Raw genomic sequence first — 27,419 nt, 5'->3', positions numbered from 1 at the left:
AATAACCTACTAGTGGCATTCAATGGCATTATCACCGTCATTTTCCCCACCTCAATATCCAACCATGGATCTAGAAATTCAGCTGAACCAGCCACATAAATATAATGGCTACAGCAGGTCAGAGGCTGCAATTCACCTCCTAACACCCCAAGGCATTTTCAACATCATAAAATCACATCAAGCGTTGATGGAATACACTCCGTTGCCCAAAATGCAGGGAACAGAACAACTCTCAAGAAGCTTAATGCCAAAATAAAAGCTGCTTATTTGATTGGCAGCCCAACAACCACTCTGAAAACTGATTCCCGTCCCAGTTGATGCCAACTGCTCACAGTGTCACCTGTCTACAAAATGCACTTCAGTAACCTGCCCAGACTATTTCAACAGGTACACATTGCTACCAAGAAGGACAGGGGTAGCAGGAGCATGGGAACACCACCAACTGAGTAACACACCATCATGTCCAGGAAATTGACATCTGTCCTGCATCGTCACTGGGTCGGAATCCTGGAACTCCTAAAACTGTGGGAATGGCCTTCGCCAGAAGCAGCTCAGTGGTTCAAGAAGGCAGCTCACATCGCTTTGCAAGTTCATTTATGGATGGTTTATTAAACTGGGCTCACCAAAGAGCCAAGATCTCGAAAATTACAGAAGAAATAGGGACAGGAATAGGCCATCTGACTCAGCACCACTCCCCCCCCCCCCCCATTGCCCTCAATTCCCCTCCAATGCAAACATCCATCTCACTCTGTCGTAGATATCATTGATGAAGCTGTCTCCACTGCTTGCTTGGACAGGTAACATTAGATATTGAAGATTTCGCTTCCTGAACATTTTTAGGTGTATTTTATGGATTTTGGGCTGCTGATCACAAAAAAAGCACCTTAAAAATTTCCAAATCACGTAATGAATTTAAGATGTAACCTATTTGCGACTTCCTGTCATATTTTTTAACCTTCTTCAAACATACAAAACCATTGAAAATTCTGGAATCGCACTTGGACGTCTTCCCTGCTGACCTTGGTGCAGTCAGTGATGAACATGGTGAAAGGTTTCACCAGGACATTGTGACCATGGAAAAGCAGTATCAGGGCAACTGGAATGCATCAATGCTGGCCAACTGTTGTTGAACACTGACATGAGAGGCATCAGATGCTAGGCACAAATGAAAATCGGCATATAAACATTGTTAAGTCAATTGAGCTATCCCAATGGGTCATCATCATTATGCAATTAAACATCCAAAATTCAACAAAAGTTAATTTAATGTTGTTCCAACTTCCTTCACGACACAACAAATCTGAAATTATCTTTGTGTTGAAGTTGTCTATAATAATCCCCAATATCTTTACAGGAAGAAAACCTTTTGAAAAAAAATTGTTATCTGATGTAATTTTATCTCCAGAAGCAGTTTCTCCTTAATTTTGGCTTAAATCTCCTCCCTTAAATTTTCAGACTATGTCCCCTAATCCTAATCTCACCTAGCAATGGAAACAAATTTCCTGCTTCTATCTTATCTATTCTTTGCGTAATTTTAGACATTTCTATTAGATCCCCTCTCATTCTTCTAAACCACAGCAAGTACCAGTATATTCCCAGGTGACTCAACATTTCCTCACAGGCTAAACTCATCTCTGGAATCAACCTGGTGAACCTGCTGTGCCCCACCTCCAGGGGGAGGTACATCCTTCCAAAAGTGAGGAGACCAGAATTGTGCACAGTACTCCAGGTCTGGACTCACCAGTAGCTTATACATTAGCTGTACAATCTCCCTGCCCCTAAATTAAATCCCTCTGGCAATGAAGGCCAGCATCCAATGTGGCTTCCTAAATTACTTCACCTATCCATATCTCTCCACAGACTTTCCAATTTGCCTTGTCACTCAATTATTGTCATCACAAACTAAAATGCATTATATATCGCCCCCTTCTCCAAATCATTGTGAAGGATCATGGGCCCATCATCAATCCCGGCAGCACACCCCTCACCACTGCTTGCCAACCAGATAATCACTCATTTATCAAAACACTACCTTCTATTGTTTAACCTATCCTCTATCCAAATGAATACATTAGTCATGCCCCACCAACTCCATGCATCCTATTTTATGCAGAAGACTTAAGTGGCAACCTATCAAACACTTTCTGGAAATCCAAGTATTCAACATCCACATATTCCGCTCTATCTTCTGCATTCATTATATCCTCAGAATCGTCGAGAAAAATGTGTTAAACATAACGTGCCTTACCCAAGTCCATTCTGCGACTGCCTGATGGAACAGTATCCATCCAGATGACTCACCATTTCTTCTTTAATGAGAACTTCAAGCATTTTCCCATCTCTGGACATTAAGCTAACTAGCCAAATCATCTGCTCTCTGTCTCCATCCTTTTCAAATAGTGCCATGAAATTTGCTGTCTTCTAATTCCCTGGGGCATCCCAAGAGACCAGAGAATTTTGCTACATTATCAGAAATGCATCAACTATAGCTTCCATCATTTCTTTCAGTTCCCTGGGATGCATTCCATCAGGACCAGGAGACTTACCCATCTTTAGGCCCACTAGTCTACCCATCACTGCCTCTTTAGTGATAGCATTGGTATTGAAGTCCTTGCCGCCAATAGCATCTTTAACATTTCTTTTCAACATTACCCATATCTTCCACTGTGAAGAGTGACAACATTCTTGTTCAAAGCCTCAGTCATTTCCACATTACCCACTATTAAGTCCCCCTTATCTTCAAAAGGGTTACCGAACTTTCATAATCTATATTTTCTTTTTTAACTGCTTTCTTGGTGATTCTTTGTTGATTTTTAAAGCTTTTCCAATCCTCTAGTTGCCCACTGCTCCTGCCAATTTTGTATGCTTGAGCTGTTAGTTTGATGCCTTCCTTTATTTTCTTGTTATCCAAAGCTGGTTCTCCCTACCTACACTGTCCATGTTTTAGCTAGAATTAAGCACTGAAAAATCTTCCATCGTTCTTCATACCTTTCCACCATTTTGCCTATCTTCCCAGTCTCTGATGGCCAACTTCCTCCTTCCATTGTAGTGTCCCTTGTTGAGGCATAATACACTGGATTTATGCCTTACTTTGTCATCCTCCATCTGTATGAGATATTCAATCATATTGTGATCAATCTTTCTGAGTGATTGCTAATTATGAGATCATTAATTTTACCTGTCACATCACACAGGACCGGATCTAAAATAGCAGGTTCCCTTGCAGGTTTCATAATACTGTTCAAGAAAGAGATCACTTATGTATTCTATGAAGACTGGCATGATTGATTTGTTTGGTCCAATCAATGAGCACGTTAAAAGCCCCCTTGACAACTACTGTTCGATATTCATTGCATTGTTCATTGCCCGTGCCAATTAAATGATTTTATTTGGTGGCCTATAGACTACAGATTTTCTCCCCTTACTATTTCCAATCTCTACCTAGATGGATTCAATATTCTGCTCCTTAGAGCCTATATCACCTCTCACTATCGCCCTGATCTCATCCTTAATTAAGAGCATTACCACCACCTCACATCTTCTGGCCTATTCTGAATTATCTGCTACGCCTGGATATTTCATTCCCAATCACTTTTGCCGTGCAACCAAGTTTCTGTAATGGGCACTAAGTTAACCCCCTTTGTTCAGATTTTCACCATATGCTCATTAGCCTTGCTACAAATGCTACCAGCATTCAGATGAAACCCCCTTTGTCATTGTCCTTTTAAATCTTGTAATCAGCTTTCCTTTTGCATTTGATTTTTGTCCTCCGCTTTTACTTTTCTCTCTAACTTTTACTCCCTCTCCACCTATTTCTCCATCTTTCTGCCTAGATTTCCACCCTCCTACCACATTAGTTCAAACCCTCCCCAACAACACTAGCAGACAATGTCCCACGGGCATCGATTCCAGTCCTGTCCATGTGTAGGCAGTCCAGTTTGATTTGGCTGCACTTTCCCAAGAAATAAATTGAAGAAAAAGAAAAACCCCCTTTGAAGTTGAGTCACGACGATCAGGGCCCAATATTTGTTGGACCAAAGAATATTGGTTTGTCCCAGAGATCCAGGCCTTGCTGAGAAGGCACCAAAGGCCCAGGCTGTGGCTGTTCCCAGAGGACTGGGTCCAACATTGACCACGTTCCCAGACCTGACCAATTTCCAGCTAGGCTCTCAGGAACCCAGTGTAATGTTGGGTGGGTACTTGAGACCTAGATCCATCCTGGGAACCTGTACCAAGTTTTTCCCAAGGCCCCATTGACTCAGACCAACATAGTCAGGGTTTTCCCTGGGCCTGAGAACTAAACAGTGAAAGGGAACTGTGAATCCAGGCATGGCATGAGTGGATCTTAGACACACACAATAGAAGGTGTTTTCATGCTGGGCCTCCACTTGGAGGCCAGCTGCAGAGGCAGATAAAAATTTAAAACTTACCTGTTCATGGAGCAAAGGCTGCTCCAGTGCTGCTTCTATAGCGAGCAGCACCTCAGTGCGTCATCCAGAGCCGCTGTAGGCAGGGCGACTGTTGCCTTGGAGCCGCCCAAAATAAATGTGCAGCAAACCAAAGGCCATCTTCCCTACCCATAATTCTCCATGCAGCTGGAATCGCTCTGCGTTTCCCAGAATGGTTCTAGTTGCATGGGGGATTATGGGTAGGGAAGACAACCATTGCTCTGCCGTGTATTAAGCTGCTGTCGAATGACCCCAAAGGTCAAAGCGGACCGTGGGGCTGTCATAGCTGCGCCGACTTCCCCCTGATGGCCCTATCCAGCCTCCCCTGCCGACCGCACCTGCTTTGACGGACCCCGCCCTGAGGGAGTCATGGAGGGAGAGGGGCGTGAAATGGATTGCAGGCTGACGATGTCATCACAATGAAATTAGCCCGTCCCTAGCCAGCCGCTTGCAGTGGCAGTACATTCATGCAGGGTGGCACGACGTAGTGCTCCGCCACTGACCCTTCCCCCAAGGATTGCAGTCGACACCTTGAGCCAGTCAGGGTGCATTCATGGAGTTAAGTCTCCTGATGCAAGGGCAGAGAATCTCTGCCTGTACATTCAAGCTTTTTGACTGTATGAAAGGGCCTAGAGAGAGTGGTTTTCACCTTGTCTCTATTTGTAGCCTCCACAGTGCTCCTGGTAACCGTATAGTGCAACACAACAGTGTTAAAGTAAAAATACAATGCTGGAGAAAATGAGCAGGTCAAGCAGTTCTGTAAAAATACCAAACCGACATTTTAGCTAGAGCCCTTCATCAAGGTTTCTGTTGCCAGGTTTATGTAACTTCTTGCTTCTGCATTAAACATGAAGTGTCCCAAACAGATTCCTCACTTATTCACAGACGAATAAAATTTTTCCATGGCTCTGATATCGAGGGACCAAAGATCACATTCTCAAAATAAAGGATTGGCTATTCTGGACATGGTGAAAAACTTTTTAGCAGAGAGGTTCATGAATTTTTACAATTTGGCACCCAGCAAAAGTGAGGGCTCACTTACAGAATGCATTCATGATAGACTTTTAGATATTAAGGGAATCAAGGGACCAGAGGTTCAAGCAGTAAAGTGACACTCATGATCATTCAAGATCTTACTAAATGGTGCAGCAAGCTCAAGAGACTGAATTGCTTATTCAGGTTTTTATTTCTTGTGTTAGTTCAAATTAAAGTTTACATAATTCTTCAATATATCAGTTTAAATTCTCAAAATCTTTCAGACTTAAATTCCACTGCTTCCCTAAATAGCATTACATCTTTCTCTTTTACTAAATAGATTACATTTTGTGCAATTGCATTACACATCCATCAGTTAAAAGTCATTGCCTCTACAATTATAAAGATACGGTTTTGAAATCAGATGTTATCTTAAGCTGTATAGCCACAAAGGTTAAGTATTATTTCCAGAATTCAATACATTTTCCAATTATCTGTAGCAGGAAGCATTTAATTAATTAAATTTATCTATACAATGAGGATACTGTTGGCAACACCAGAATTTATCACCCATCCTTCATGACCTTGAGAAGGTGAAGCAGTCCTTTAGTAGGGAATTTCAAGATTTTACCCCATGTTGCTGAAAGAACCATACACTTCCAGGTCAACAACTTGGTGGTTACAGACCATCCTGCACTCGGACCGAGACCACCTGCAAATTGCAGGAACAACACTTCATCTTTCATCTGGCACCTTCCAACCGAATGGCATTAACATCAACCACCCCTACTTGCTTCGTCTCCTCCCTGTTGCCTTTCCCCCAGCTCTATCTTCCTCTCTCTATTCCCCTTTTCCCTGGATCAAGACTGGCTATATCTGAAACAATGAAGAGATTCTCCAGAAAATACATGAAGGTCACATGGGAATGAAGAAATGCAAACTCAGAGCAAAGTCAGCCATGTACTGGACTGATATATACAAATACATTGAAAATATGGTGGTTACATGTTAAATATGCCAAAAGTACAGAAACACACAACAAAGAGGAAATTATTTCCATAGAAGTACCTGCCAGGCCATGGCACACAGTGGGAGCAGACTTTTTCACCAGAATCAAGAGTGGTATTTAATAGTAGCCTGTTACTACTGAGTTTCCATTCATTAAAAGGATGAAAGACCTTAGAGCATTAATTATCACCTCAGAAATGAGAGCACTCCTTGCTGAACAAGAAATGCCTGAGCAAGTAATATGTGACAATGAAACACAGTTCATGTCACAAGAATTCAGGATTCTGGCTGCAGAGTATTGGTTGGTTATCATTACATCATCCCCAAACTACCCCAAAGGTCAAGGGTTCATTGAAAGACAAGTGCACACTGTGAAATGCACACGAGTTAAGCGTCGCAAAACAAAAGCAGACCCAGACCTAGCTCTTCTATCATTACGAGCAGCACCTTTAAGGGCTGACATGAAGTCCCTGACAGAACTTCAAAATGACAGAAGATGTAAAACAACTCTACCAAGCAAAATACACACAAGGATGCCAACATTATAACAAATATGCACAAACACTGCCAAAACTTTTCAGAGGGCAGCATGTACATATTCAAGAGTCGATGTTGAAAAAATGGACCCCAGCAAAGGTCATCAGAGAAGCTGAGACACCAAGATCATACATTGTGGAGACAGACTCTGGCAATCAGCTGAGGAGGAACAGAATTCACATCCAGCCGACACAAGATATGATGAAGCAGAAAGTTTTCATACCAGCAAAGCCTGCAACACCAATATCAAGTGAGGTATCAAGTGAAGTGACCACAACCACTAATACCGAAACATCAACACAGCAGTTGTCAGGTGAAGCGCAACAAGCTACATCACCTACACGTGTACTAGCAGCACGGAGCCCAACAGTCGCAGCCAAGTCCACAAGATGGCAAAGGAACATACTGCCGCCAGTGCTATGTCGATAATTGTGTAAATAAACTAGTTCAGTTACTTAAGTTGCACTGGAAAGAAAGTGATAGAGAACACTAAATATTTCTTTACCTTGAGAAGGAGGGATGCTGTGGTCACCATCCTGTGGGCCGTCTCCTCTGTTTCTCTTTCTCAGACAGTGGGTGGTCTCCCCATTTTCTGGAGCCCTGCGCCAGTTCTCCGTTTCTCTGGAGTCTGCAACACTTCGTAGCTGCTGCCAATCATTGGCGCTCCCATCCTGAGACCAGACACCCGGTCATGGGATTTTAAATAAATCTACCGCTGGCTTCTTTAAAGAGCTGTTCAAAGCCTGTATAGAGTTGACTGTAGTTGAAGTGGGCGGGAGTTCTGTCTCTCTGCTTCTTGCTCTCCAAGGGTCCACACCGCCATTTTTTTCTTAAATGGGTAGATTATGGGAAGAATGTACAAACTCCTTACAAACAGCACTGGATACAATCCTGGGTTGCTTGTGTTGTAATAGCATTGCACTAACTGCTATACTGACTGGGTTATTTGAGCAGTTTTGAATTAAATTGAATCTTATCCAATCGTCAGCAGGCAGTCTCACTTCTGACAGTATGTTGGAAGGAAGAACTAAATATGGAACATAGTGCAGATGCCCAATAAATGTCATGTTTGGGTGAACGTCTCAAATATTTCAACAGTTCCTCACATTTCAAATGATGCATTTCAGATAACAAAATATTATTTATTGGGGTATAAACCCATCATACAATAGGTTATATGACAAGATTAAAATTTATGAAACAATGAATATTTGCAATATGATGTTTGACAGCAAAAGATTGTTTTCATTTTAGATGAATCTAGAAAATATTCTGTTCTCCCACACAATAGTATCTGAACATTGGAAACGTCATGATCATTTATAGTAGACGGTTGTACAAAGTATTAATTACCAAGGATCATTCTGACAAGCTAGGTATGTATTTTTATTCAAGCCAAACTGCTTCACTATCAAACACTGCAGATGGTGCCACGGCAAGACGACAGCAATTACACTGGTAGTTTCACTTGGCAGCAGCGTTGAATTGCAGAAATAATAGGATTTTCGGGGTTTTGCTAATAACAGGTTCAAGTTACCACAGACTCTTGAAGGTGGTGACATTGACAGCCATATTGGTATTAAGTTCCTCCCCAGGTTTGGCTTACAAAGACTCCAGCACCTTCAAGCCACTGGTAACTTTCCTGTGAGTGGGGAATACCAATTCAAGCCTATGCAAAAATAGCCTATGTATAATCATTGCAGAAACTATCTTGTTTATTTTCCTTAAACATTAGGATGATTGACAGTTATCCTAAAGAAATAGAACAATAATTCTCATATTTCCAGAACATATATTGATACATTTTACCTTTGTGCTTTTTTTCTCTTTTAGCTTTTTTTCTCTTTTAGCCCTCATTACGAAGGTCCCATTGTTGTTCCAAGGGAGAGAAAGATTCATGATCAAAGAGATATGTGATTTACAATGGAGACTAATATAGGGAACACCAAAACACATTAAGTGTCTAGAAGTGCCTTGAACTAATCATGTTGTTCTCAGAATATATTGATTAAGCAAGCAATTATTACAAATAGACCACTTAAGTGCAAACAGATGTCCTGCCTATGAGAGCCAAGCTTTGAAGCAATAATAGTTTCCAGCTGCTCAAACTGACTTAACTCCGAATAAATTGAATGACACTCATAACTGCCATTACACCACTCCTTACAAATCATGAGAATACAAATGCATAGTACTATTACCACCTTAGTCTGGAAGGTTTAAAATATTATTTATGCATGACTATACTGAGATTCTCAACCAGTCAATTATTGCAAAATTCATTCCTAGTGATTCCCGTAACTGAATTGCTCTGTATCCTTGATTGTCTGTGTCGACAATACTGTGAATGTAAATTTCAGTACATCCACCTTCAGTTCCCACCATTCTAAAATAGACCAAGAAAACCATTGGTGTATTTACACTTATCTCCAACCTGAAGGGTTTAAGAGGGCTGCATTTATAAATTCTGTAAGTCCATTGCCAACATTTAGTTCAAGTGTTGGAGAAATTAGCTGATTTAGAAAAAGAGTACTGAGATACCAGCAAATACACAGTTGGATTTGAGCTCAAAATGAGGTACAAGCTTCTAAAAAGCAGATCTAAGTTCGAACATTTGTAACAAAGTTCAAATCTGACAGGTGATCTGTTTATTTTTTACATTTCCAGTTCCTTGCATATTCAATCGTCAACAGAATTTCTCTATTTGAATAGGAGGAGGTGTGTTTGTAGTAATGTGGTAAATTAATTGTCAGGAATGTGTGTTTTGGAAGCTAAATAAATAAAACATAATGAAACACTTGGTTAATTTGATTGGTTAATAGCAAATATAAAATGTGAAGAAAAAAAACAAACTTACAGAAGTGACAGGTGTATGGCCCATCTATCCCAATCCATACCATTAAATGGTCCAATGTTTTTAAGTTCACTTTATTGTCACGTGTACAGAGATACAGTGAAAAGCTTAGTTTTGTATGCTATGTGCCACAATGAAGATGAACACTGCCCATCTGGAATAGTTGATCTGGGGAGGAGGAAATAAAACAGATCAATTTGGCCAACTAATTTAGGATTTCAAACTTTGACACTTGGAGGTAAACTACCCAAGGAGATTAAGTAACATCATATGAGTTGTAAAGGAAAACTAGTTTTTGTGAAGGTGAACTCCAGGCAAGCCTGAGAAAGATTTAATTCCTGTTTTAAGAAATTCAGAGAATCACTGTTCATTTGAAAAGATAGTCAGTAACTTCATTATTTTCTCAAAAAAGAGTAGCAGTTAATTGCCAAATCATTCTGCTCATGCATAACTTTCAAGTGAGACACCCTAGTTCACCACATGCTCAATGTACATAATTGATTCACAAACTTAATTTGAATTGTTCATATTTTCTAACTTGTGAAGATCCCACTGTTTTGAGCGTTTCCGGGTGTCCACGATGTTTTGTGAGCATTAGAATTCCCCTTCATTAGAGGAAGCCAAATCTGGGTACAGTTTTCTTTATAATGGCCAACCCATGGCCCTAAACAAAAACAACTTTATAGGCATTGTTTTGTTCAGATTTGCCCTGTGAATTCACCATAAAAACTTTGCTTTATATTACTGTCATTTTACAGCATTAATGATAAAGCTGATCTATTGAAGCCTCAGATAAAATAAATTATAAATAAGGAGAAAATGTTAGGAGAAATTGTAAGCTTCTTTGACATTTAAAATGGGTGATAAAGGACTGGCTGCACTTGATCTGTTATCTGTATCTTCAATCCATTACAGAGTTATTTAAATCTAAGAAAAAAATGTGACAAGAAAGAAGAATGCACAAAGTCAAAAAAAGATGAAACAGTGCTCTAAAACAAGAAATATTTAATGTCAAGTCATATCTTTAATGCTTTAAAACTAAATGGCTTAAATTCATATCATCTCTCTCAAGTACCTGTAATGAAGTGAATCTTTGGACTTAGAGATGATTAAGATCAATGAGAAAATATTTACTCTTAATTAAATCAGTCAGTATCAGTTGTATTACTATTTGATAAAACAATTTTTTCTGTAGAAACAATGGACTTAGATGTCTTAAGCATTTCTTTACAAGAAAATATTAACATAAATATCAGAATATAGAAAACATCGTTACAGTATTTTACTTTTTAACTAAAATTACGTTCTATGCATTACTTTTATTGGCAACTATGTAAAGATGATGTGAAAATTGCATGCATTGCATGCATAAGTCAATGGGTTGAATATGGTGGAAATGTTCTCAGGTGCTTCTATTTCAATGCAAGGAGTGTTATAGGAAAGGCAGACAAGCTTAGAGCGTGATTGGCATGTGGAATTATGACATTGCGTCAATTAGTGAATCTTGGTTGCTGGAGGGGCAGGACGGTCAGTTCAATGTTCCAGGCCTCTGTCGCTTCAGATGTGATAGAACAGGGGGAATGAAAGGGGGAAAGGAGTGGCAATGCACATCAGGGAAAATATCACGGCTGTGCTCTGGCAGAACAGACCAGAGGGCTTGTCTACTGAGGTTGTATGAGTGGAGCCGAGGAATGAGAAAGATATGACCGCATTCATGAGATTGTATTAATCAATGAGAACAGGAGGGAAAAATCTGTAGAGAGATAGCAGACAGCTGCCGGAACCAAAAGTTTGTGATACTAGGAGATTTTAACTTTCACATATTGACTGGGACTTCCATGCTGTAATAGGGCTGGATGGTTTGGAGTTTGACATATGTGCTCAGAAAAGTTTTCTAAGTCAATATGTAGAGGAACCAACTAGAGAGGGTGAAATACTGGATCTCCTATTAGGGAACGAGACAGGACAAGTGACAGAAGTATGTGTAGGGGAACATTTTGGGTCCAGTGATCATAATGCAATTAGTTTCATTAATTATGGTGAAGGATAGATCTGCGCTTTGGGTTGAAATTCTAAATTAGAGAAAGTCCAATTTTGAAGATATGAGAAACGATCCAAATTGCATGGGTTGGGATCAGTTGTTTTCTGGCAAGGATGTATTTGGCAAGTGGAAGACCTTCAAAGGTGAAATTTTGAGAGTACAGTGTTTATATGTTCCTATCAAGATTAAAGCCAAAGTTAACAGGTATAGGGAACTTTAGTTTTTGAGGAATATTGGGGACTTAATTCAGAAGAAGAGAGAGGTGCGTAGCCGATATAGACAACATGGAGCAAATTATGCATTGAGGAGTATGAAGAAATGCAAGAAAAGCCTTACAAAAGAAATCAGAAAGGCTAAAAGGCATGAGGTTGCTTTGGCAGACAATGCGAAGGAAAAGCCTAAGGGTTTCTACAGCTCTATTAAGAACAAAATGATAGAAAGGGACAAAATTAGTCCCCTTGAAGATCAGAGTGTTCAGCTTTGTTTGGAGAGATCTTAAAAGGTTTTTTTTTATCTGTATTCATGCAGGAAACTGGCACAGAGTTGTGGGAAGTAAGGAAAACAAGCAGTGAGGTCATGGAACCTATACAGATTAAAGAGGAGGAGGTGCTTGCTGTCTTAAAACAAATAAGGGTGGATAAATCCCTAGGGTCTAACAAGATATTCCCTTGAACCAGGGGCTCTGGCAGAAATATTTAAAATGTCCTTAGCTACATGTGTGGTGCTAGTGGATAGCTCACGTTGTTCCATTGTTTAAAAAAAGCTCAAAAAGTAACCCTGGAAATTAGTCAGGTGAGCCTGACATCAGTAGTAGGTAAATTATTGGAAGATGTCCTAAGAGATCAGATATACAAGTATTTGGATAGACGGAAACTGATTAGGGATAGTCAACGTGGATTTGTGCGTGGTAGGTCATGTTTAACCAATCTTGTTGTGTTTTTCGAGGAGGTTACCAAGAAAGTTGATAAAGGAAATTTTGTGGATGTTGTCTACATGGAAGGCCTTTGACAAGGTCAACATGGGAGGTTCAGACACTTGCTATTCATGGTGAAGTAGGAAATTGAATTCGGCAATAGTGGTGTGCCTCAGGGATCAGTGCTGGGACCATTGTTGTTTATCATCTATATCAATGATCTGAATGTTAATGTGGTAAATTGGATCAACAAGTTTGCAGATGGCACTAAGATTGGAATGTTGTAGACAGCAAAGAATGTTTTCAAAGCTTGCAGAGGGATCTGGGCTGAAAAATGACAGATGGAATTTAATGCAGACAAGTATGAGGTGTTACATTTTGGAAGGACAAACAAAGGAAGGAGATACATGATTAATGGTAGGGTACTGAGAAGAGCAGTAGAACAGATGAATTTGGGAATACAGATAAACAATTCCCTGAAAGTGGCATCACAGGTGGATTGGGTTGTAAAGAGAATTTTTGGCATATTGGCCTTCATAAATCAAAGTATTGAGTATAGTGGCTGGGATATTATGGTATAGTATATAAGACATTGGTGAGGCCAAATTTGGAGCATTGTGTGCAGTTTCTGAAACCTAACTAGAGTAAAAGATAGAAAAAGTGCAGAGAAAAATTTACTAGGGTGTTGCCTGGACTTCAGGAACTGAGTTACAGGGAAAGGTTGTGATAGTACAGATATCACCAATGTATATATTTGTATATATTTACTTATAGTGGTAGTGATTGGCAGGTCATAAAGGGCTGTTCCTAACCAGACCCAGGTCAGTCTGGACTGGTCGACCATGGTGTAATACACTCCAGTCTTTTGCTGATTAAAGCCTTGGTTTGAGTTAACAAGTCTTCGAGTCATTCGATGTGCTACAATTTAATCAGCAAAAGTTTCAAAAGATGGAGTGAATGCTGTGACCAGAACGCCTCAGCATCAACCCGCAGTCAGCTACTGCCCAGAGTGACTTCAGGCACTGGGTGAGGTGCTTCGAGGCATACCTTCAGTGATCAGATCCCATCGTGGAGGAAGACGCAGACAAACTACTGGTGCTGATGTCCATGGTGTCCTCTAGGGTCAATGAGAACATCCAGGAGGCAACCTCCTACATGGCTGTCATGAATGTGCTGAGGGGACTCTACGAGCGGCCTGTGAACAAGGTCCATGCCAGGCACATGCTAGCGACCAGGAGGTAGCAGCCCAGTGAGTCTTGCAAAGCCTATCTCCAGGCACTGAAGTTACTGGGGAGAGCGTGTGCGTGCACCAACAAGACGGCGGCTGGGATCACCAATGACCTGATCCGGGATGCTTACGTGGCAGGGGTCCGTTCCAATGAAGTAAGGCAACGATTGTTGGAGCCAGCCTGACAGAGACAGTTCACATCGCTTAAATGATGGAGGCTGCAGCCCTAAGCATGGACGCCTAAACACAGGCCTGGGCCCCCTGTAGAATGCCTGCATTTAACCCAGTCTCCCTATGCCCCGTCAATGGCCTCACTACCGCCGCACTGCCTGGCAGCCCCGAAGTGCTACTTCTGTGGGAGGGAGAAGCACAGTCGATCCCTGTGCCCTGTGAGGAAGGAAAGGTTAAACAGGTGTGTACTTTATTCCCTGGAGCATAGAAGATTTATAAGGGAGATAGACAGTAAATATAGGTAGGCTTTTTCAACTAAGGGTAGGTGAAATACAAACCAGAGGACATGGGTTAAGGGTGAAAAGGGAAAAGTTTAGGGGAACATGAAGAGGGACTTCTTTACACAGAGAGTGGTGGGAGAGTTAAGGAGGGTTATGGACTGGTTGCAGATCAATGGGACTAGGCAGAAAAATGGCTTGGCACTGGTTAGAAGGGCCAAAGGGGCTTGTTTCTGTGCAGTAATGTTCTGTGTTCTAAGTATTTTATCTGACTAAATAAATAAATAAATACATAGATGTTGCTTTGTGAATATGAGGGTCTCAGATGGTTATTGTGAGCAATTCCTTTGGTCATTCGTTGCCAAATATGGAAGATAATTTGCAGGTCTTTGAAAAAGTGGAAGAAAGTGACTGAATAGATTGGTCTACAAAATCCAGACGTGGGTTCAATGAACTAAATGCTCTCCTTCTGTTCTATCATGATTCTGCAATTCTAGGGGAAAGATCCCTCAAGAGAGAGAGAGAATTCAAATCCACATTTACTCATCATTTGGCATCCTTTATTGGGTGTGGCAAAGTCAGTCTCAAGCAAACTTCTCACAGTGACCCTAAGGAAAAGGCCAGCAAGTCTGCTTTGGACCTTGAGAAATAGTTCAAAGTTGGGTTTATAAATCTACTCTGCTAAAGTCATACGTTTGCAGCCTAACTGATGCATAGCTAAACATCAATGAAATAAATGTGCATTAATTCATTTACCTGCAGCTGAAACTCTCCTTTTAGTCTTGAGAGTGGGAGCAATATATTTGGTCTATTAGCAATGTGCTATATTCCTGATGTTATGTTTTCCAATTGTTAAAAAGGGCTTAAATCTGTATTTGCTAATTATCCACGAGGACAATTATTAATTATTAATCTGTTAATTATTAATCTTAAGGAAATAACAAAACCAGTTTGTGTTTGAGACCACCTTTGATCCAAGATAACAAAAGTGGTTGCAGAAAATTGGAACAGCAGCGCAGTATATATTAATAATATGGTTAAGTGATAAAGTTAGTGGACAATTAGCCCAAGATCAGGGTCTCTGATCTGGAGCCATGAGTTTGAATTTCATTATAGTTGTGACAGAATTTAAATTCAAGTGATTAAGTAAATCTGGATAAATAAACCACTAATATTAATAATACTGACATTGAAGCAGCTGGATTTTCATTAAAATCCAGCTGCTTCACTCAGCTCATCTTGGAATGAAATCTGTCTTTCTCAGTCAGTCATGTCTTTGTGTGGCTCCAGATGATCGACAATGTAATCGACTCAAAATCATCATTTGTTAGCTTTCTATTTGCCACAAAATGACCAGCATTTACCACCAAGATCCGACAGAATATTTAAGATATTTTAAACACAAGAATTTAATTAAAAATCATTAAGTAAAACTGTAAAAAGCTGATCTGCACATGCTTTTTCAATCCATTCAAATGACTGGGCTCCTGATCCAAACGGCAGTCATCCCTGCCCACGGGGAGTGGGTCAAGCCTGTCAAATCAAAGGGTTGTTACTCTGTCTTTGGACTCACTAAATGGATGTCCAGCTTGCTTCTCACCTCCATGTTGCAATGCCCAGTGAGACTGGCACCCTGCAGTTAGCTAGCTGTTTTCTATGGAAGAACCAACTAAAGATCAGAATTACACAGTCTAATTAAAATTAGGCAAGCATCAACAAGCAGCATATTTACAGCTGTTTTGTGAGAAGCAATGTTCTATTCCACTATTGCAGGACACTTCTAATTATGTTAGTCTCCTTCGTTCCAGGGAGAACAAGCCAGTCTTTGTGTGGCCCCAGACCAATGGCAATGTAGGTGACTCAAAGTTGCCTTCTGCAGACTCTCCAGTTGTTGAAAAATGATGGGCATTTATTGGCAAGATCTAACCCAATAAAAACAAAAAAATAATCTCAGTTACATTGTAAATGTGGAGAATATGTCCTCCAAGATCCTCGATCTTGATCGTCCACCTTGACTTTATGATGTTTGATCATAAATTAACAGAAGATCAACCTGCACAGAGTATCCTGAATGGCTACAAGTGGACAATGTGGTGCACTCTTCCTCATCAAAATTGAAAGTGTCCTGTATGGCTGTATCATTATCTAGTATGGTAGCTGCTCAATATCAGACTGGAAGTCAATGCAGAGGATCAATAAATCAGCCAAGAGGATCACTGGCGGGGTGGGGGGGCTCCTTTTCTTCTATTGATGACAACCAGGGGTGTATAATCCAGGGATCATTGGGAGAGTCAGAGGTTGAGAGAGAGAGTGTGCAAATTTAAGTTCTTGGGAGTCACTGTCTCAGAGAGCCTTTCCTGGACCCAACACACTAAACGTCATTGTGAAGAAAGCACATCAGCGTCTCAACTTCCTCAGGAATTTGCAGAGGTTTTGTATGACTCATGGGAGACCATTGAAAGAGCTACTGGAGAAGGCAGAAGCATGGAAAATGGGCCAGGATCAGAGACTGAGAGTTAAACCCCTTCAGACCTGCACTCCTGAGAATCTTACTCTCACATGTAAGATCGCTGGAGAAAAAAATGGATTACTGAGGCAGCATCTGAACCAGTGAGAATGCAGGGTGATTACAGAAACATGGCTCCAGGACACCATTCCAGATTCAGTGATCCAGCTGATGGCCTATCTCCTTCAGGGCAAACAAATACAATACTGCTTCTGGCAAGACTCGAGGAGGGAGACTGTGTATTTACATCAACAAGAACTGGTGCACCAATATCTCTGTTTTGAAGACCTTTTGCTCAGCAGAGATAGAGTACCTCCTGGTGAAATGCAGACCATTCTATCTGCCCAGGGAATTCTCAGTCATGCTGATTGCGCAGTCTACGTTCCACCTTCGGCTAACAAGGGTGAAGCCATGAAGGAACTTTATGGTGCAATCTGCGAAGCCCAGACTTCACACCCTGAGGTGCCATGATTGTTGCTGGAGTCTTCAATCACGCCAACCTAAAAAGTCTTACCACAGTTTCAAAAGCATGTGAACTTTGCCACCAGAGGAGGAACACACTGGATCGGGTGTATACCGACGTCCCTGGTTGCACCTTACCCCAACATTGTTTACTCAGATCACCTGTCCATCCTGCTATCCCCGGCATACAGACTGCTGGTAAAGCAAACTAGGTCAGTCACAGGGTGATCCGGATGTGGCCGGCATGGGGAGGGGGGCACAGCAGCGCTGCAAGACTGCTTTGAGAGCATAGACTGGAGCTGTTTCAGGGAGGCAGCCACCTCCAATGGTCATGTAAACATAGAGAAGTGCATGAGCTTAGTGACTGGCTACATCATCAAATGCATCGAGGATGTCACTGAGATCAAATGCTTCACAACCAGGGCTAACCAGAAACCATGGTTGGATTCAAAGGTGTCCTTCTCAGAGCTCATGATGCTGTCTTCAGGACAGGGTTTAGAATGGCACAAAGATCAGCCAGGCTGAACACACCCGTGCAATCTGGAAGGCAAAGTAGGGTTATGCCCAGAAGATCAACAGACAGCTGTGTGACACTGGCGACATGAGGCACATGTGGGAAGGGATCAAGTCTATAATGGATTCCAAGTAAACCTTGTGAGATATGGACAATGACATCTCCCTTCTTACCAGACTGAACATCTTCTATGCACGAAGTAAAACATGAAAGTCTGCAGACACAGTGGTTGAAGTAAAAACACAAAGCTGGAGAAAATCAGGAGATCAAACTGTGTCGTCTATATAACAAAGGTAAAAAATACATAACCAATGTTTCAGACTTGAACACTTCATTAGGTATGGAAAAATGTTGGCAGGCATCTGAATAAAAGGGTAAGGGGGAGGTATACTTGCAAAGGCAGGAGGTAATAGGTGGAGAAATGAGGTAGGGCACAGCAGCAAGAAAGTGGAGGCGGGTTAGGGCTTCCCTAACTGCGTTTCACAGCCTTTCAAGTGAAGAAACACTTCATTTGGGTATCGACAGGATTGATTTACTGCATCAGGTGCTCCCTTTGTGGCCTTCCCTACATCAGAGAAGCTGAGCGCAGGCTGTGATATCGCTTAGCTGAGCATCTTTGCTCTATCCACACCAATGACAACCATTTCAGTTCTGTGTCACACTCCCATACTTCCATGTCTGTCCATGACCTCATGCACTATTCCACAAAGACCAACTGTAAATTGGAAGAACTTTCCAACCGGATGGCATTAACATCAATTTTTCCAAATTCTGCTAACCTGCTCTCCATCTCCATCCTTCTCTATTCACCCAACCATCCTCCTTCCCGTTGCTTGCTGCTGTGCCCTCTCTCCCTATTAGCTCCTGCCTTTGCAACCATACCTCCCGCTTTACCCTTTTATTCAAAAGACTGCTGAGACTTTTCTGTACCTTGATGAAGGGCTCAAGCCCGAAACGTTAGTTATGTATTTTTATCTTTGCTATTTAAAGGATACTGTTTGACCTGCTGAGTTCCTCCAGCTTTATGTTTTTATCTTCTCTGCACAGTTCGATGAGAAAAACAGGATGACACCAAAGAAAGCTCCATGCCTCCCTAATGAACAGGCCCCCTGCATAGCCACGGCTGAGGTGAGGAGAACCCTATCTAAGGTGAGCCCACACAAGGTGGCGGGAACAGACATCATACCTGGTCAAGTACTGAAGAACAGCGAAGACCATTGACGAAGGTCTTCATGGACATCTTCAACTCCTCAGTGCAGCAGTCCATCATTCCCGCAGGGTTTAAGACAGCCACCATCATCCTGGTACCTAAGAGGGCAACAATGACAGGCCTCAATTTCTACCAGCCTGTGCACTGACCAGCACCATTATGAAATGCTTCGAGAGTCTGTGACAGAATGCATAGAAACACACCTCCCAGAGATGGTGGACCCATTTCAATTCACCTATAGAAGCACTGTTCCACAGACGATGTTATAGCCTTATTGCTTCATTCCATCCTGGCCGACCTGGAGAACGATGCCTTATACACCACACTGTTGTTCATTGACCAACTTGGCTTTTAATTCAATCATTTCCCAGAGGCTGATGGAGAAGTTGTCCTCGCTGGCACTCAACACGCCTCTCGGTACTTGGATCCTGGACTTCCTAGTTTAAAGAAAGAGCACGGTCTGTTCAGGTTGGTAGCAGAACATCAAGCGTCATCGCGCTGAGCACTGGCAGACCTCAGGGCTGGGCGCTCAGCGCACTCCTGTCACTCTACTGACCCAAGATTGCATCGCTAGATCCAGTTCAAACAGTCATCAAATTTGCAGGTGACACAACAGTAGTTGGTCTCATCAGCAACACTGCAGAGAAAAGGTGGAAAATCTTGTGAAATGGTTCAAGAGTAACAACCTGAATCTCAAAGTGGACAAGACACAGGAGATGATTGTGGACTTAAAGGGCCTATCTCATTGGCCTGGAGACTAGGTGGCAACCTAGTGTCGACTCGAGTCTCCACTGGTGGCGGAGACATCTCCACGACATCTCCTGGAGACTAGCCGGGTCTCTGGGGAGTCACGGGAAATTCTAACATGCTCGATTTGTTTGGAGATGTCTCCATCAGTTGCGGTGACTTCGCAGAGACTCATTTTGTCCGCGACGATGTCTCCATCAGTTGCGGCGACGTCGCGGAGACACATTTTGTCCGCGACGTCTCCAAGACCTATTGGAGACTGAGGAGACGTTGCGGCAACGTTGTGGAGACATTTCAGAGACGTTGCAGCAACTGACGGAGACATCGCGGAGACATCACCTTGACTTCCAGGCAAATTGGTCATCACCCAGTCTGGAGACATCATGGACATCACCCTGGTGTTGCCTTGATGAGAGCGCAAGCCATTGTTTGGTCTCCCAGGTCACCCGAGTTGCCGCGACTGATCTGTCGCGGCAGTCACGGCGACATCTCCGCCATTGAGATACCAGTGTAAGGAGGACTAGAAACAGCCACCCTCCACTACACATCAACAATCCTGTAGTAGAGAGAGTGGAGAGTACAAAGATCCTTGGATTACACTTAACTAGTGACATTATGGATGCTGAACATCTCATGCAGAGAAATTGATCGGTGGTCAATCCCTAGGACCATAAGAGTGGCAGAGAGGATCACTGGAGACTCCCTCCCCATTAACGTGATCTACCGGGATTGTTGTCTGAAGAGGGCGTGCAAAATCATCGAGGACCCCTTCCAACCTGCACACGGCATCCTTCAGCCGCTCCTGTCAGGGAGGGGATACAGGATCAGAGCCAGCCCCACCAAGCTGAGGAACAGCTTGTTCCTATGGGCAGTGAGAATGCTGAATGAGCAAATGAACTGCTCACACTAACCATCCGAGACTCTCATATGTGCAAAACTAAATCTATTTATTTATTTATCTATTTGTATAGATGAAATACCTGTCATGCATATGTATTGTTTGTCTATATGTGCATTATGTCTGATTGTTTATCTGCATATTTTGCACCAAGGACCTCAGCAAACTTCTACAGCTCTATAGTGGAGTGTGTGCTGACTGGCTGCATTACAGCCTGGTACATGGGCACCAATACTTCTGAGTGGAAAGCTCTGCAAAAGGTACAGCCCAGTACATCACAGGTAAAACTCCCTCCTATATCAAGAACACTGCCTTGGAGAGTAGCAACAATAATCAAAGACCCACAGCACCCTACACATGCTCTGTTCTCACTGCTGCCATCAGGAAAGAGGTCTAGGTGTCACAAGACTCACACCATTAGGATCAGGAACAGTTGCTATCCCTCCACCATCAAACTCCTAAACAACAAATTCAATCAGAGATTCATTTAAGGAATCTTACTTTGCACATTATTTTTTTATTGAATATTTATTTTTTGTATTGCAGTTTCTTTTGTATATTTATCTTTTGAGTAGTGTTTTGCACTACCAATAGAAGAAATTCTGCCTCTTTTGTCAGAACTTTTGTCCAGTTCTGGTCTCCATATTTGAGGAAGGATATACTGGCTTTGGAGACGGTCCAGAGGAGGTTTACTAGGTTGATCCCTGGGATGAAGGGGTTGACTTATGATGAAAGATTAAATCGTCTAGGATTGTATTCACTCGAGTTCAGAAGAATGAGAGGAGATCTTATAGAAACATATAGGATTATGAAGGGTATGGATAGGATAGATATAGGAAGGTTTTTTGAGCTGGCCGGGAAAACTAAAACGAGAGGACACAGTCTAAAGATTCGGGGGAGTAGATTTAGGACAGAGATGAGGAAAAATAGTTTTTCCCAGAGAGTAGTGAATGTTTGGAATTCTCTAACCAGGGAAGTGGTTGAGGCTGCCTCATTAAACATATTTAAAATTCGGTTAGATAAATTTTTACATTGTAGAGCTCGTCGAAAGAATCAAAGATTTGTTGATCCAAACCAAGGCTTTTATTAGCAAAAGACCAGAGCTCTTCACAGGTGGCCGACCAGTCCGGAATGATCCGACCTGGCTAGGGACACAACCCTTTAAGGCCCAGACAGTAGGCATGGCTTAGCTCTCAGCCAATCGCTGTAAGCACAGTCTAGATACTGTAACTATATACACTATATACATTGGTGATAGATCTGTACTATCACATACATGATAGAGGAATTAGGGGATATGGGGAGAAGGCAGGTAGGTGGAGTTAGGTCATAAATTAGATCAGCCATGATCGTATTGAATGGCGGAGCAGGCTCGATGGGCCATTTTTGCCCTACTCCTGTTCCTACTTCCTATGTTCCTATGTTCCTACCGGAAAAAAAATCTCACAGTTACATGTGATGTCATGTATGTACTCTGACAATAAATCTAAACTTTGAACTTTTCACCAGAAACATTAGTTAAGTAAGGCTCAAATCATTTTGAAGATCTTTTCCACCCAGCACACAGTATCTTTGATGCACTACCATCAAGAAAGAGGCACAGGAGCATCAAAATTATAACTGACAGGTTGAGAAATAGCATATTCCCGCAGGTATACAGTATCCTGTAACACTGTTTCATTTGGTCGTATTTGTACAGATGATAATGAACTTGAATCGTTTGTCATCAATGTTTATATTTCATCAACAAGAAACTAGAATGATATCACAGGAAAAAGTTAAAAATCATTAAGTCTATAGATTAGTTTGAGGCTGTTTAACATTGAGCGGTGCCCACAACAGAAAGTCTTGGGCTTAGCATTTACTTATCTTAGCTCCAGTCTCATTTTAACAACTGTAATGGGCGATTGCCATCCTTCTCTCCAGTAGCAGCTTACTGCAGTACACCTCTCTGATGCTGAATGTTTGTTTGATGGGCAAGTAAATCCTGGCAATGACATGCAGAAACAATGATGAGACAAGCAGTAGCCTTTTGTGAGGGTGCCTAGCTGGAAGATTTTGACAGTGACTTTCAGCCATCATTTCAAGGATCACCATCGTCCTGTGATGCAACACCAACCACAGCATTAACTTATGGAAAACACTGCAAGTTTTAAATATGTTTTAAGGATTTTGTATCTCCAATCTTTGTCAGATTGATATTTGCTCTTTTTTTTCCTCTGAGAAAGAAATCATAAGGGTCAAATTACTCCCATCCTACATACCCGGGTGGTCTTCACAGCTACAAAGATAATGAAAAACAGAAAAGGAAATAACTGTCAAAATAAACTTGAAGGAGTTTTGCATTAAAGCATTCCTACAATGATTAGAAGTTCACACATGCAATATTTTAATTGTTAATAACCAACCCCACTTTCACTTTAAAGATTATCACCAGAATTCATTGAATAACCATTCTTTTTCTTAAATAAAAGTCATCTCATCGTTCATATATTATGTCTAATTTATAACCAGTGTCTGTCACATATTTCATTCATTTGCCTTCTAGCTCTTGACAAACAGTACTGAAGAATATAAAGAACCTCTTCAATAAACTAAAAAGGGATCATTTTTTCAGAGTAATTGAATTATTAAAATAATTGTTTATTGGTTAAATATGGTCTTGGCTTGTCCTAATTGTCATAGAGCACATAAACTAGCCTTTTGCACCATAAAGTCCATGCGAACCAATTGCATTTTTTATTCTCACAACATCTTATTTATTTATTTCCAGATTCTACCACAGTATTGCATACATGCTAGAGTTAAATCGTGGTGTCCAATTAAACTAAAGTGGTTTGGCGTGAAGGGGAAATCAATGCAGTGACAGAACGTGCAAAGTCCAGAAAGAGAGCACAGAAGATCAGATATGAACCGAAGTTCCTGCAGCTGCAATGCCACTTCACCAAATGACGCTTAAAATAAATTTGAAGTAATGTCAAAGTGATTAATGACTTATTTTAATGTATGGTTCAGTTACCATTGAAAGAACACAGGACTGGCTATTCACAGCCCGGGTCTGGAGTGCAGCAGATAACTGTTAGGTTAAATGAACCTCAGTTAAGTGTTAATTGATCACTTTTGCAGAATCTTGAGATGCCAGCTGTTGAGAAAAGCTGAGTGGAGGAATCAAGCCTTCCAAAGAAGATGGATGGTGGGCTATCAGCTGGCAATATTGCTGGTGGATGAATACACAAACCTCTGAAGGAAAATCTTTTGGAGAGTGAATAAAATAAAATTCACAGCTCGCTACATTTATATCTAATGTTCACTTTCTTTCCCTCATTAGCCTGAGAGCAGTCGCAAAAAAATGATCTGTTGTTTGATCATCAAAAGGAGAGGGCACATCATTTACATTATAGAAGAAAAGCTTGTGGAAATATGGCAAGAGCAAAATTTATAGAGGCAGTCCCATTGAAAATCTCTTCAGGTCTGAAAACATGGGGAAAAAGACGACATACAAAGAGAAACTCATCTGAACTAAAGGTTGGTCATCAACAAAGAACAGAAGCAATCGAAGAACAAAAATCTGCAGATAAATGAAGTCTGAAATAAATACAGAAAATTCTTGAAATACTCAGGTCAGACAGTATCTGTGGAGAAACATCTACAGATAACTTTCCAGATCCATTACCTTTCAACAGAACTAGGAAAGGTTAGAAAACTGAAACAGTTTATGTTTTAGAGGAGGAAAGGGAAAGGTAGTGAGATCAAAGCAATAGTCTTGGAAAAAGTTTAGGGAAATTTGAGCTACAGACCACAACAATTACCAGAAATCTTAAAAAAGAATGCTGGTAATACCCAATAAGCCAGGAGAGAGAAAAACTCGGTTAATGTTGCAAATTGATGACTTTCCATCAGAAATGACAAGCTCTCACTCCAAATCCCTTCCATTTGCCCCCTTTACTGATCATGCTCACTGTCGGCAGGTGAGGAGGAAAGCTGGAGGAGAGCAGCCAGAGGTGGAGGCTTAGTGAGCGGAGCTTGTGGGACAGTCCAGCATCAGTACCCAACAACGTGATCCCATTGGAGGTCAATCATGAGGACACAGACCCATCATGGACCCATCGTGGACAAGTGTCTTCTGCCCCCCCCCCCCCGCCATCAGGCACACCTGCACATGCCCAAATGTCACAAAAAAATTACAATCTTTCTCTCTGCAGTAGAACACCAAAAGATATAATGTGGCGTGTTTAGTATTGATAACAGTAAATCTTCAGCTATTTTATTTTAGCTGACCACCGAATCCAGTTCTTACCTTGACTACATACACCTTATTCTTGTGGTGCTTTTTCCAAGCCAGCCATGGCTGTTGGGTTTGATAATAACATTCCTGTACAGGACAACTGGACTAGTGTCGCCAGTGCTGCAAACCTCTATCTCACAATCAGATCCCACAGATCATTTCCAGCTGTTCCAATGGAACATGACACGCCCTCCGATTGAATGCTGGTGCCCATCTCATGGCTCACTGCACAGCTGCTCTTCAAATGTTCTGCTGGGGTCCTTCATCAAACGGCTCATTTATGGTTGACTTTGCACTTCAAATGTTAATAATGGAATGCACTTCAAGAATGTTCATTATTACTCTGATTTCATTTGTCAAAGATTTGTTGTTAGTTCTGTGCTTTTAAGAAATGTGATCAGGCACGGCTGCAGCTGCTTCAATGGGTCCTGAGAACGGGCTTGCCTGCGGCTGGAGTTGGTGCTACTGGTGTGCCTGGTTAAACTACGTTGTTTATTATTGTTATGAGTGCTGAAAGGCTTCTAAAAAAAAATGGAAGGCGTTGAGTTGTTTTACGCTTTTCAAGGACACACACAGCCCAGAACAGACACATACTGATTGTTGGTGACAAGGCGAAAAGGTGCCACTTTTGAAAAATGTGTTCAGGGGAGCAGTTGCTCCCCATGAACCATCCCACCTAGTTACGCCACTGGTTTCCTCCCACTATTCAAAATGTACCGGGGCTTGTAGGTTAATTGGATGGCATGGGATCGAGGGCCAAAATGACCTGTTACCGTGCTGTATGTCTGAATTTTTTTAAAAGATATTTAAAATGAGAGGAATATTTTAAAGCGGGATGAGCGGAAAGTTTTTAAACAGAGTGATTGATATCTGGAATTCACTGCTGCCAAAGGAGGTGGTGGGATCAGATACAATCACTGCATTTAGAAGACATTAAGATGTCTACTTGAAAAGGAAAGGCTAGAAGATATAATAAACTTAATGTTGAAAAATGGGACTAGTGTTGATGGGGTAAAAAAAGGATGGATGGACATGGTGGGGCAAAGGTCCTATACCTGTGCTTTCTGACTATAACTTAAGTTTCAAGATTCCTTTATTGCTATGTAATAAAACAGGTGTAATATTACACAACATTTACTTTAGTCTGTTGTAAGGCAGACAGATCTGCCATCAGCAGGAATTGCCATGTGCATCTTAGTCAGAGGGAGAGAAGAAAAAGCAAGTCTCCCTGGAGTCACAGAGTGTCTGCGGATTCACCTCCAGCACCCGGGCAGCCTCCACAGACATAGAGATTCCAGACCAAACCATTGGCAACCCGAGCTCCAGTTTGGCATGATCAAGAAGCCTTCAGTACCCTCTCGCATCCTGGTTCTGATACCTGGTACCCCTCAGCCAGTCTGCAGCCTGAAGTGAATCTTTTGACTGCAGTCGCCAGCAGACCGCAGCCTGCGTGGGTTTCTCATCTTGAGTCACCGACAATCCGCCACCTGTGTGTTCTTTAGCTACAAAGTCCCTCACTGGTCTGCCGCTATAGTCACTGTCTTGTAGATTGTCTCCTGCTTCTCCTTTTCAAATGGGGTTGTGGCCTCCCTGTTATCCGATGCTCTGCACCAGTCCTCTGCTTCCCCTGAGTCTGAAAAACCCCTCAGTGATGCTACTGAACACAGCCACCAACATCTTGGGTCCAGACTCCACGGTCACAGGATTTTAAAATAAACCACTGTTGACTCCTTTAACAGGCCATTTAAAGCCTCTACAGATTCATTGGTAGCTGGACCCTGCAGAGGAGCACTCTCCTCACTCTCCAAGGGTCTACACCAACGGCAGCACTGCCATTGCAGCAACTCCAAGACTGCTGCCATTTTTTTATTTTGGACAGGATGCCCAAGTTCTCCTTACACCAAAACAAAATCAGCTCATTTCTAATTTTTTGCTCTAGCAATTTGTTCAAATAATCACATTTCAACTAAAAATAATAGTTATTGTGGCATCAACAATGGTCCATGTGGAGTTGTACGAAGGCTGGGGGAGTGGGGTGGGGTAAGTGGGGGGGGGATAAATACATGGATGTTACATGGATGTTAGAAAAGATTATATGGTTTGTTTGAATTTTACAAGTCTCTGAAAATTAAAATAAAATCTACAAAGAAAAAACAATGATCCATGTTGAGAGCCTCAGGTTAAATGAAAGTTACAGAAGTTTGCAGTGTTGTGGCCCCATATCATAAATATCATAAATGGATTATCACTTAACTGGTGATTCAGTTAGATAATAAGGAGGAGTAAGGTATACATAAACTGGGTGATTCATCAGGCCACGAGTGATTGTCACACAATGTGAACC

The 27,419-nt window shown here is 41.7% G+C and overlaps 1 long non-coding RNA gene across 2 annotated transcripts; it reads right to left on the bottom strand.

Annotated features, from left to right (window-relative positions):
* Window positions 1-10,613: 10,613 nt before the first annotated feature.
* LOC138752356 (uncharacterized) lies at window positions 10,614-25,236 on the bottom strand. 2 transcript variants are annotated; one of them, XR_011350554.1, is made up of 4 exons: window positions 25,088-25,236; window positions 19,349-19,582; window positions 19,122-19,243; window positions 10,614-10,749 (listed from the first exon to the last, which is right to left on the bottom strand). It is a non-coding gene; the product is annotated as an uncharacterized lncRNA (long non-coding RNA). The 2 variants fall into 2 exon arrangements; XR_011350553.1 differs by lacking the exon at window positions 10,614-10,749 and adding an exon at window positions 15,832-16,375.
* Window positions 25,237-27,419: the final 2,183 nt, after the last annotated feature.

The sequence above is a fragment of the Narcine bancroftii genome, chromosome 2 (assembly GCF_036971445.1).
Source record: "Narcine bancroftii isolate sNarBan1 chromosome 2, sNarBan1.hap1, whole genome shotgun sequence".
NCBI lineage: Eukaryota > Metazoa > Chordata > Chondrichthyes > Torpediniformes > Narcinidae > Narcine > Narcine bancroftii.
The sequence above is the reverse complement of the archived record's forward strand: the minus strand, read 5'-3'. Positions and strand labels throughout refer to the sequence as shown.